The sequence below is a fragment of the Bactrocera dorsalis genome, chromosome 1, assembly GCF_023373825.1.
Source record: "Bactrocera dorsalis isolate Fly_Bdor chromosome 1, ASM2337382v1, whole genome shotgun sequence".
Classification (NCBI taxonomy): Eukaryota; Metazoa; Arthropoda; class Insecta; order Diptera; family Tephritidae; genus Bactrocera; species Bactrocera dorsalis.
In genome coordinates, this window is record NC_064303.1 from 27,102,946 (window position 1) to 27,117,127 (window position 14,182).

A 14,182-nucleotide genomic window follows, 5' to 3' on the forward strand; every position below is an offset into this window, starting at 1 on the left:
TGTCGGTGTTGGGAGGTTGAGGTGATGTTGTGTAATAGTGTGGTGTATGTGTGGATGCCGGGGGAGGATGCTCATTTATACAAAATCAAAATTCACGTATGTTCATACGAAGAGTGTACCAACGAAACAAAGAAAAATGTTGGGCTAGTAGCAACGCCCTTTCTTATCGAACAACAAAACTTATTGAACAACCTGGTATTTCTGCATCATTTGAAAAGACAACCGATTTCTGTCCGTTCGAGTGACTATAAAACTGATACTTCGCACAATTTGTGAGATACTTTATACAATTTGGCACTTGTCCCCCAAATATTAATAAAAAGTTCTAAAATTATAACCTTTATCTAACTCACATTTATAATTTTTATGGAATTAGACCTAGCAGATACGAGTATATTCAAATCTGGGACAATGAGTAATAATTTTAATAAAATTTGGTAAACCACTTCCTTTTAGTACTCAAATGTTTGTACATACATATATGTCATAAGTATGCCAAAATTCTTTTTCTTCCATTTATATTTTTTAAACTTCTCAAATATCACTTTTCTGTTATCTTTGACGCAGGTTGTCGTTGTAAAATACTTATAATTTAATTACAAAAACTACGTACAAGAAAACCAATAAATATTTCTAGAAAACAAAAAAAAAACGCACAATTATAAATAATAGTCATAACTTTGAAATTACACAAATTTGATTGATGAAAAATTGCTGAGCAATTCACACACCATACTACACGCCCCTCCGTATACGCAACATGCAAAATTAATGCCTGAAGACCAGTAAATACACAGCGAGAGAATGACGAACCGAAAATTGAGCTGATGTAGGCAGGGAAAACCGATTCAATGCTACATAAAGTGAAGTCCTGCAGTGCAACTTACACCAAATCACAAACGCGTGCAAACATAGAGCTTTCATTCAACCCATCAATAGTCGATGGGCGAAAATGAAAATGACAACGTACGAGTATGTATATACTTACAGACCTTTGTTTGCTGTGAGGGCTGCGGTCCTCAAATGCACATACATCATAGCACATATCATTTTGGGTTGCGTGTGGCTAAGACTTTTCCATCGGCGGAAAGAGGGCTTATTACCGTTTATGGAGTTCACAAAGTGTGCTCTGTCGACTACTTTGCAGATCTTCACAAAATTTTTGGGAATAACTGAGTCAAGTGTAAAGATGCAAAATGAAAATAAGTAGAGAAGTCAGTCGCCGAATTTCCAAAATTATCGCTTTTTTACGCTTATATTCTAGATTTCTTTAGTAAAATAATTATAAGCTTTGCAATTATATTAAATACCATACATTTAAAACTAGGACCGAAAATGAAGTGTTTGTAAGTCACTGCGTATACGCAACTTGCAAGGTGGATCCTCAAAACTCAACAATGGGCTGATAATAGTAAATGCTACACTGAAATTTGAACTAGCGTAGACAGGAAACCAAAGCAATTATGGCCGCAAGCAGGTCATTCGATAGTTATATTGCAAAACGTAGCCTTAGAGTTGCAGCTGCACACATCCACACGCACAAGTACACGAAAGGAAACGTTCGTGTAACGCATCAATCAGTTGATGAGCGAAAATGAAAATGGCATTGCTGACAGCATCCAGATTTTACATACAATCTAGACACACATACACTTACAATTGTGTTTACTAACATATGTACCTTCATACTATTGTTTGCTGTAATACACTTTGTGGTTGGTGTTGTGTGGCAAGTATATTGCAGTCCTGTTCTTTAATTTCGCATAGTGGCAGCTGCGTTACGAAGAGAGAGGCTTCAAATGCACAAGCCACAATCTCATTTTGGTTAATATGCACCACATCCACACGTTTAGGATGACATTGCATTCTGCTCATGTCATGGAGCTTAGTGTTTGGCGAGACCACCAATTTAAGGCACATGGCATTGCATAGGTTGCGTTCTGGTTTGCAAAATTTCCAAGGCCCAATATTTATTTTGGCGAATACGGTTCTTTGGAATGTGGATAAAGTGGCTGCATTTGTGTGCGCTAACATGGAGTTATATTTGAATATATGAAATTAGAGGTATATACTTATAGACCCAAAGTCTCATAGTAATCCTCAGATAATACGGTTTGAATCCACGACAATGAATGGAGATTGTCCTTTGTTCATAAGTTATTCTAGGTAACTATTTCCTAAGTCAATATTTGAGAAAGTTCAATTTTAATGGGAAATTTGACAAATTTTGAACCAAGTTTAAGAAACTTTTATTTATATCATGACTTCATCTACAATGAAAATACTTTAGTACAGAAAATAAATCTCCGAACCTACCGTAAAACAGTTTTCGGAGAGTAGGGTTTTGTTTTCATCAATACACTTTTAGTGATACTTAAGTATAATCCTTCATTAAATTGCCGTATAGGCTTCTCAATGTTTCACATTAATTATCCATACAGCTTGCTTAGAAAGAATCCAGAGATTTTCTGGAGAAATAGGGAGAGTCATTTGCTATCCGAACCATGTTTTGTGCCTGTATCAAAGCAGATGACGCTAACAGGGTAAAAATAAACTACTAAGGAGTGCTAAATTATTATTGTTAAAATAAACTAAATTTTATATGCAACAGAGACGTGAGAAGATTTTTTAATACAATAATATCTAATTATCTCTTGATCGCGCTCATCTACCAACTCGGTTTCAATTTTTTGTCCAGAAAAATATGTAGTAGGTTTCATTAAGTTATATTGGCTTGTCAAAAAAGTCTTGCGACATTTTCGCTAGTTCTAGTTTTATTCGTCGCATCGGGTCATGCTATACCTTTTTGGAAAGCTCATTTCACGCGCTAACACGTGTTGATTGTCGTTTCTTTTAAGTCGTTCGTGAGTTATAGCGTCGCAAACATGGAGCAAAATAAAGAGAAAATACGGCATATTTTACAGTACTACTACGATAAAGGCAAAAATGCATCTCAAGCCGCCAATAAAATTTGTGCAGTTTATGGACCCGATACAGTTTCCATTTCCACCGCACAACGATGGTTTCAACGTTTTCGTTCTGGTGTAGAGGTGGTCGAAGATGCGCCACGCTCCGGAAGGCCTGTCGTCGAAAATTGCGATAAAATCGCTGAATTGGTCGAAAGAGACCGGCATAGTAGTCATCAAACCGTTATAAACCATTTGAAGAAGCTTGGAGGCACTAAGAAGCTCGATGTATGGGTGCCACACGAATTGATTCAATAAAAATACCGCAAGACTTTTTTGACAACCCAATATACTGTATGTATAGCTTTTTCTCGTGTGCCTGTGTGTTCTTTCAGCGAATACCCAATTCTAGTTAAACGACAACGAACAACTTTCAATTAAAGTGTGTAAATATTTTCACAAAACGTTACGAATGCGTTTGCCGGTTATTTCTACGCCAACAGATCCGCTTTGAAACTACGTTTGCATGTCTATATGGATACATGCCGTTAATTCTTTAGGCGATTGCAATCATCACTACTTGACGCCGCTCGCAACCTCTTCTAACTGTTTCATTGACAATTCATCTGCTTTGACGTTACCTTTGATCTGTGGTATCTCCGAACGGTTAATTTTGCCTTGTGAATCATCACTAACATATTTTTATATTACTCTTACCCACTTCTGCTTACACAAACTTCTTCAAGTATTTTCTACTTGCTAGTGTGCCTTTATACATACATACATCTCTCCAACACTTTCTCCATTTCGCTTTCAAGTGCAAATCAATCGATTTGATTTGGTTCTGCTTATCACACCAGTATTTCGTTAGTGCAAATTGTATTTGATTTGCCACAGTTGTGGAAAAAATGGCGAAATATTTATTGTTGTTTTTGGTATACTCGTATTCTAACATTTTAATTAAATTTGGTAAAATTCAAATTAATTTGATGTGGGCTGTTCTTTTTTTTTGAAGTTATGTTACTCGTATATGCTTGAACGCATTTTACACTGAACTTGCATTTGATGCTAAGGAATAAGGCTGCTACAGATTCTGAATGTTTGAAGGGCTAATGTACTTTTATTATTAGATTCTCTTCTGCAAACTCAACAATTTAATCTGGAGGGACACTTTTAGTTAAATGTGCGTTATAAGCATATAAAGAAACTTCTGCCAGGCGATTGAAATTTAAGTGTACTTTGCCCAATCCACAAAAAGGGAGACCACACAATCGGCGCCAACTACCCTGGAACTCCTCAATATCACATATAAAGTTCTGCCGAGCGTACTCTGTGAAAGACTGAACCCCACCACCAATAAACTGATTGGACCTTATCAGTATGGCTTTTGAGTTAGAAAATCAACAACTGAAAATCGAGCTGCAGAACTACATAGAGATGGTACAATCTTTTATAAGAGTGTACAGCTGCTGGCGTACGCCGATGATGTTGATATCATTGCCCTTAACTGTCGCTGCCTTATTCTAGAATGAAATGAGTGGTGAACGAGAGCAAGACGAAATATCTCCAGGCATCAAACAAACAGTTGTCGCACTCACGACTACGCACTCACGTCATAACTACGAAGACGTAGAGAATCTCGGCTATCTTAGAACCAGCAGCAATACTATCAACAAAGTCAGTCTCGAAATCCCTGTCCTGCTATATGAGTGATTTTTGCCATTGTATGAAATGCCAAGCAATACTTAACAACTAATTGTTTTATTTTTCGACAAGCGCGCCAAGCGGTCATACGAAACCTGCATAAAATAATTGGCATACAAATTTTTTAATCACCCTATATAGCAGAAGTCTGGCTTCACATACCTCAAAAAAGTGAGAGAGAAAGTCATAAGATCATAGTCACAGTCGCTTCTGTCATCAATACAAGCGTATCAGCTATGATGTTTTTCCTCATTTCCAACTACCGTTGCTTTTATCTTTACAGACTTTTCATTGGGCATATAGAGGAGCTATTAAGCCGATAACACTACAAAAACAATTCGCCATCCACCGAGTAAGCGCCGGTTAGAGCGAGGATGTGCGCATTGTGAAGAGTAGAAGAATTAAACTCACATGGCTGGCAGCCCCAACCATTTCAATTCTGGCCTTTTTCACAAAAATTAAAAAGCAGAAAAACTAAAAACCAGAACGACAAAACAAAGCAAAATATTAAATAAACCGCCGAGAGATGGGGAAAAAGTAAAGCATAAAGAATGTATAGGTAAGTTTAATTCCACTACTATGATGTTTAACGGCCATGGCGTATACGTAACATGCGATGAAACTATAATACAGATTTTTTTTGTTATACATATTAAGTACGTATGTGTGTAAATATAGTTGAATGCACGCGTGTGCTTATAAGCTGAGTTTCTCATGTGTCCACAGTAAATTTGATATGGTCGAGTGCATTGGCATGCCATAAAATAATATGACATAACAACGTGAGGCATAAGAAAAAAAAACGCTTGAATTATATGAAGTGAAAGTTCTTTTACCAAACAGACCGCTTTAATTAATATAAATTAAATTAAATTATTTAGCGATTTAATAAATTAAATTAAATTATTTAAATAGAGCAGTTTCTATTATATTAATATAGTAAAATTTGAATCATGTTTTATACAATCCATTGTATGCATTTCCTATTACATATAAATGGCAATTTTTTTCTATTTTTTCTTTGATTTTCTCTTGTTTTGAACGAAATTGTTAATTTAGGAAATATTCTGTCATGAAAATTTCGCGTGCAGTCTATACTTCTTAGAACAAAATCTGTACTTTTGCTTAACTTTAACTGCTACAAATGTTACTTTTTCACTATATGCGAAGGGATGAACCACCTCGGCTTAATGGTAAGTCGATTCAATCAGTCAATCACGAAGTTATCGTACCGTTATATCTATATTTACAATAACACTGAACTTGAGCTTGAACATTCATATTCAAAACCGATTTAAGCTCGTTGTTGTAAAGAAGTATTAGCTGATATGTTGTAAGGCAAGCACTCTTTACTCTGTGGCTTATAACGATCCTAGTCAACAGTCGCACATAAAATTATTTAATATCTACTACACTGGAGACACTGACTGTTTCTATTAAACAAACTAATCGAAAAGATTTCCGGTTTCTAACCTCGAATACTATTTAAAAATTGGTCTTAACTTTCAGATTAGATGATCTCTTGATAAACTTATATATCAAGAGGTGTGTCAGCAGAATTGTACGTTCGGATTTACTTTTTGAAAATCAATATTTCAATCTTAATCACGGTTTCACAGCTGACATAGAGTATGTCAATTAAATAGGAAATTTGTCATCCGTTTGGTGCTACTTTGCGTATTATATGGCCTAAACTCTTGAAATTATAAGTTGTTACTTTAAATAAAAGTAAGTCAAGTCTCTGCGAGTAAATAAAGAAGTTTCTCATTGAAATCGAAGATAAACTCAATGCTTCTGGGAGCTATTTTCATTGCGCGAAATTTTCATAGCACAAATACGTAACGATCCAGAATTGCAGAAAAATATAATTTACCATCTGATCACACTTCAATAATATTACAATTGTTAAAATAAAAATACTCATCAATTTCTTATTTAACTTTTGCTTGAAGTTACCATAGGTTTACTTTATATTTTGTATACTGCTAGCCTTCGCCATTGATTAATTTATTACTGGAAGTGAAGCAATGAGAAAGCGAATAGCAGAAAGATTTTTTGCCAAATTCATGCGACCCCAGCAACCAGAAAGGCACGCCGATACAACGAATACTCGTAACAGTTGCAGTCATGCAACAATAAGTTCATATGCTCTGCTATGTAAGTGAAGTGCTATATTCACCAACAAAATTTGTATATCACCCAGAAGAGCAACAATATTGTTTAGCTGCTTCAGAAGTTGTGGAAGAGTCGAAATAGACTGATTGTGTGGGTGTTGTTAACAACAACGATAATGTTCGAGTTGACCCAACAGAGGGCCTTGAATTGAAGGAAATGCACGTCGGATGCAATGCGGCACTGTTGGCTTGCAAACGCTAAGAAAACAACTGAATTATTACTATCACCACTAGAGCCCCAACCAACGTCATTAAGCTTTCGTATTCCAAACACGTATATTGTGACGTAAACAAAAGTTGTAGAAAGCTCGATTTACATAAGCCATCTTGTAAGTTTAAAGTTTGGTAGAGAACGATGACAGGAACGGAGGGAAGATGTTTTACAGACCAACTCATCTATTAAGAGAATTTAATTGTGGAGCTATGAACTATGTTAGTGTCTCGGTTACATAATTCAGTTACTTGTTTGGAAACTCGTTTTAAAGTCGCTTCCACAAGCTAGGTCCACTAACTTTTAATCTCAGCTGCCGCATGCATTTTGGCTGCTGTTGACACGTATGAAATTTGATTTGTCAATAATCAATAACTTCCTTGATAGACAACGATGCATTTAAGGTACTTACCCCTCAAGTATGGTACTCATTACAAAATTGGTTGAAATTGCTTATTGTTGTTATACTCGTACTTATACGAAAAGTTCCTCAAATAAGTGGAGTAAAATTGCCAAGTTATCTTCTATTGCACGGATATAAACCTGCGTCTATTCCTGGTTCGAAAAAACGACTGTCGTGAGAACAGTGGATCGCGGCAAGACTCGTTGGATCCATTTGTAATTAGTTTATTTCCTGACCTACAGCTTGTAAGGCCAGTCGAAGCCGTAAGTCAGGAAATAAACTAGTTACAAATGGATCCCGTCTTTCTTTCTTTCTTTGCCTTTAATTTTTTAAAAGACTTTGCAGCTTCAAGAAGTAATCTTATTCTCCTTTTAGAGTCTTTAATGACCTTTACACGAAGAGTTGCCCATTGAGATCGAAAGATTAATTAACGCAAAAATTTTTAAAACTGTTAGGGGCTGAAAGGGGTGACATTTATCGATGAAAATAATTTGAGAAATCTAAAGTAGTGTCCTACTGCCATGATGGACGACATATTGGTTTAACATTCTTCTGGCAGAGAAATTGTGTGTAATTTAGCAACATCCCGTTAACTCGTTAATTAATGAAAAAATATCGACTCCCTTAAGCATTTATTGAAGCTTGAAAAGTTAGTGACCTTTTGACACTAAGAAGTAAATAAGCCAGGCTCAAAACAATAAAAAACAACAAATGGCCGATATGCTGAGGAGTAGAATATAAAGTTCTGTGACTAGTACTGATTTGGCAAACCGGGAGTAAACTAGGTACGATCAAGTTTCAAGACCATTTTGTTTAAGTAGACATACCTCGATTTCATGCTGGTTACATGGGTACAGTTTTTGGTAGACTTCCTGCTCCTTGCACAAACTGTGTACAAAATTTCTGACTTGATGAACTGCACACATAATTAAGAAGAAGTGGAAAACTCGTAAACCTACTAAACTAACTAACCTAAAACTTTTATATCGAAAATCTATTATGGTATGATAAACTTTGACCAAAGGTGGTCCCAGTGTCAAACTTGTATACGGGGCGTCCGCAGCTCAGATTCATAACACCACGGAGTCGTATTCCTGAATTCATATTAAATACTTTGGCGATCATTTATATCACTGTAGAGTCCAGCCGTCATCATATCTCAACATGTGTACACAGTTGCATACACACCTCCAGTTTTCTGTCCATTTTTTGCATAAAGTTTTTAATTTAACAAAAATCGATATTTGACCGTTGCAGATGCAGCAGGGCGGTAAATTCATATTCTTCACATACGACGCTACCATGGACTTCTTCTCCAACCCACCAACAGCAAAGGCAACAACAACCCCGTGACCCACCGGGTATACCATATGGGAGGTAGCAGGCAGAAAATGAGATGCAAATGAAGTGCTGTGGGCCAGAACTCGAAGTGTACAGTGAAAATAACAAAAGCAGTTTCAGCCTCGGTCCACTAAAAGTTTTTGTTGTTTTCATACAGACATGTTGAATGGCTGTTTGCATTTCTGCAACTAATTTTTTTGTTTGTTTACCTGATAGAACGGTGAGTTTACCGGAGAACATGAGTACAGCGCTAGATGTTGTTATTGTCGTTGCCATTGTAGCCATCGTCTCGACATCTCTGACCGATAATACTTCCGCAGTGACCAAACTTTTAATTTCGAACAAATGTCTTTTGTGCTGTTTAGCGATAAATATGGAACTGGGATATAAGGTTTATGCTTTGGCATCCTTGGCAAAACCTTTCGCCGCCATATCTGCATTCCTATTTATACGCTTCCTTAAATCGCATACTGAAATATAGAAACATTAATTTCGATACTGTTTTATTTCTTTGGTTGTCTCAGCTCTGCAGTTCGGCCTTTTAATGTAAATTGGAGATCTTAGGTTCTTTCAAACAAAGGATCACTTTTTCTTAATTCCAATTGTCATTCTGTGAAGAAAGAGATTCTTATCTCCTGTCGTCCTAAAAATTCATGGATCCCTCGGTTTGTCACATAACTTCAGAGTGCGAATAATAACCAAGGACTAAAGAACCTCGGGTAAGGTTTTTCAAACCACTCTTTCAAATAATTAAAAAAGATGGTTCTCTGATCTTGTTAAAATAACGTAAACTAAACTTTTTAAACAATTTAGTATTTTTTCAATATGATCTATGCAAATAATAAAATATATTTGCTCTATGAATTACAAAACTATGTCATTTAAGTCACTGCTACCACCGAAAAACGAATTAAGCCATACAAACTCCAAATGAAAATTCTATCAGTGTATACTATTGAATTTTTATTAAGCCCAGTAAGACATTTTTCCGATTTATTATATGTACATATGTATGTAAGTTTTACTTACCTATTTTTGATGATGCCATGGCAACGAAGGTGCTTGTATGCAAACATTTTACGAAAGCCACTCTCTTCACATGGCTTTTACGTAGTAACGTCATTGTTCACAGACCAATGTTTTCTGTTCAATCACATAGTGTATATGTGTACGACTAAGCCATCCGATCTTTTACTATCTCTCTGCTTCGTTTACAGCTGCCTGTTGGAAGCAGGGATCACTCATCAAAGGCTTACATAATATATCAAACCTTAAGGGTAGTGAGCAAACAAAAGCGATATGGAAACTAGAAAAAGGCAAAAATTAATAAAAACGGAAAAACTCTAAAATCAAATCGACAAAAATATTAGCTGTCGCTGGGAAACTCACCAAATTTCTGAGTTGGTGTTGTAAGTTCTTTGTCGAGAGAAAGTAAACATAAATCTTAGTGCGAGCGAATTAAAACACCCGGCAGGAATATCTTAAGCTGGATGTTGGCAATATTCTTACAACCAAAAACATTCCATTACAAGAGTACATTAAAAAAACCTATGTATATGCGGATATTTTTTGATGGATTCCAATAAAGGGACATGAACACAAAGAATGCTCTAAAATGTTTATCATATGAAATGCGAAACAAGTATCACAAAAAAGTTTCAAATTCTTTAACATTATATGTACAGAAATGAAATTTTGACCCATTCTGGCCAATAGAAGAATCAATGTAATGTTGAATATGTCTATCCAACATCTTTTAAGGTAAGGTTAATACAGGAATAACTTTGCAAATTCCCTATTCTTTGACCATGGCAACAAATCAATAGTTTTGCTTACAATACTCGTATATAGTATATAATAGAAAATGAGATTGTTGGTTCCCAACTGTTTTAAAAAAATTAAGCAACTAAATAATAGAAATAAAACTTCGGTATCAGGAGGCATTTGAATGCTCAAGTGAATGAAAACACTCTAAAAAAAATTTAAAAAATTACCAAAAATATCACGTGTGCAATACGAGTTTTAGCCTTAGCTATTGTTGAATGTTCATTTATTTTTTGATTTTATACTTTTCTGCAAATTTCATCCAGCTTGTTGTTGCTACGTACTATTCGGCCGGCTTGGTGATCGGCATACCCGTGGGAAGTATACAACGAGATTGCATTTCCAGTACTGTCATATCCTTTTTTCAGATTTTTTCGTACTTTTGCTATATTTCTGCGTTGGAAATTAATGTTTTCGACACTGACTTTTTGCTGTTGATTTTTCCGTATTCCTATCGTGCTCATTTATACATACATATGTACTTGTATGTAGACACATGTTTCATTAGATACATATTTTATAAATGTCGGAACTCGAACACATTTGAATATAAATCTATGGATTTATGTATAGCACACGCATTCGGTCTTGTAAATGGGTGCGGTGATTGCAAATGGTTTTCACAGGAAGAATTTCTGCAAAGCAAATTTAAAAACGAAAATCATTATACGAGGGCTGCTATATATATTTCTGGCCTAATAATGAAAATAGGTATATTTATCAACGAAAATCGTCTTGGAAGACCAACACGGTTGATTGCTGTTTTGTTTCAGGCACATACGCATAGATCCATGATTCGTCACCTGTGACGATCTTATAAACGTCTTTTGAAGCACTGCGTTCGTATTTTTCAGCATTTCGTTACAGCAATCCACACGAGCCTTTTTTTGAGTGATTGTCAAATTGTGCGGGATCCAACGAGAACAAACCTTTTTTTACGACCAGGTGTTCATGCAATATCGAATGTATGCTGGTGGAAGAAATGCATAGGCATGCCTCTATTTGAAGGTATGTTACATGAAGGTCTTGCATTATCAATTCACGTACGGCATTGATGTTTTCTGGCACAACGGCTGTTTTTGGACGACCTTCACGGAATTCGTCTTTGAGCGAGCGTCGGCCACGATTGAATTCGTTGTAACAGTTTTTCACAGTGCTATAGGATAGTGCTTCATAGCCATACAAAGATTTTAGTTCATCGATGCACTCTTGTCGTGATAATCCACGTCGAAAGTTGTGAAAAATGATCGCACGAAAATGTTCACGAGTTAATTCCATTTTTTGGCCGAGATGAATTTTTTAATTCCCTGTAAATAAAACAATTCACGATTAAATGACAAAACGTTCTGAGTGATGTTATGCTAAAAAATGTCAAACTTTCCAATGGAAATGTCAGATTGCACCTGGCAACACTTAGTGTTGCCTAGTCCAGAAATATATATAGCAACCTGCGTAACATACTCGTACTATACCTACACATACGTCATATATTTACATGCAAGACAGTAAGAATTTATTTCTAAAATTCAGTACTAAAATTTTTGGAATCAAAAATTCCCCAGAAAGCAATGAGTATACATAAGTTTTGCTGTACTATAGAATACTATTGGCTTGCCTACGATTTTTTGGAGCCAAAGAACACCTTTGGTGAGAGTCTCCACATTTTCTGAATAGTTTCTGTACGAAAATATATGGCAGCCGATGCCTTGCTTTGCTCAATATTTGGCCACCAAGAAAGTTTTCTATCAAGCAAAAATTTTAATATTTCACCTTTTTAACAGGTTGCGGACGTGAGCTTCGCCTAGTAAATGCAACCATTTGAGATTTACTTAGTTTGACGGCTGCTTCTATTAGTTCACAGTTGATTACCACTTTGAAATACCCTTCGGTTAGCTCGAGCAACATTGTCAGCGCAGGCTGTCACCCGACATCTTCCGCTATGACCATTCTTTCGCAAATAAGACTACATACATATATATGACATGTTTGAAATGCGTCTATATCAGTGATGCCCAAACGCACACTACCAAACTGTGTGCTTGTGTTGGAGTATGAGAGAGCTTGCTGCTACACCCAAAAAAACTACAAAACTTTAGTATTAATTAATATAAAAAAAAATTGAAAGTGGTTCGACAACTTTTACAAAATTGTGAAATTATTGAAATTCCTTCTTAATTTTTTATCAATTACAAAAATAAAGACAATTCACGTGTCAAAAAGAAATTAAAATTCAAAAGGTTTTAAATATTGAATTTATGTTGAAGTTTTCACCTAAACGGCTGTATCAAATAACTAAAAATCAATATTTTCATGGTTTTGAACCAAAATTGTTAATCAGCGCGCACATACAAATTACATGCGTAGCAGTCAACAGTCGTTGATCAAGTGATTTTCAAATGCACATTAATTTTCCACAATGTATAGAGAGCGCTTGACTAATACGTGTGAGCGAATCTGTGAGAGAGCAATAAAGTCGGCCGCCCGCGGGCTAGGCAAAGCGCTTCACTGGTCTATATACTAAATTTTTCGAGGGTTTTAAAAGCCCCCTCCGGTATTACAGTGCTTAATGCATCGGAAACAAACTTTCACTTCGTCGCTTTAGTCGGAGCAGCTGTGACCAATAGGACTCCTATTAAAATTTTACAAACTCATTTTTTTATTTATTTTTTATTTTTTTTTTACAATATCTTTATTTATTGAATCTGTTTTTTTTTTTTGTTTTAAAAACCTAACAATAAGTTATATAATATTTGAGAGATGTCGTTTGCAATCTGTCGCGGTCATTGTGTTCAGCACATCAGTCAAAACGGACTGTGACAACATCACACCAGAGATAAAGAGATCCCAAACTCGCCTGTCACTGGAAATGTGAGAGCCGCTCACCTACCGAACTTTGACAGTTGACTGGATTGGGTAGGTTTTGACGTTTTGCAATTGGAATGACTGGAACGGCCAGATTGAAATTATACCAAAATATATGTATGTGAACGGAGGAATTTGTTGCCGCCGTTTAAGATCACTAATAAAAATGTAAAACAATGAAAATAAAAGAAAATGCGAAATTTAAATATATTTCATTAAAAGTTTTGCAATTTGATGCTTAGTAGCATTAATTTTCAGTTACCAATGATTAAAAACATTTAATAATTGAGACTAACAGGCTTAATTCACCTTATTAAATATTGAAAGATTAAAAGTCAGTTGTGTTAATATACTATTATATAAAGTCATAAAAAATAATTTAAATAGTTTCGCCATTTATGTGGGAGTGGAACCTGTGGGTCAAAGGTCCACACGTAGCGGACGTGCCTTTTAAATGCACCTCTGACCAAAACAATACGAACATATGATCAATTCGAACTACACTCGAACAATATTCGAAATATACGGTCGAGCATAGTAGACAATAGTTGACTAAAACAGAAGTACAGAAGTATTCAGAAGTGGCAGACAAGCCGCTGCCTGACAATTAAAGTTATAATAAGTTAAGTGAATTTAATAAAATATTAAATTAATAAAGTTTATAATCCAAAGACTACATTTATTAAAAGTCGAATATACAATAATTTGCAATCGTAATAAATGTTGGGTGTTTTAATTTTAGTGCTCAAAAATTCGT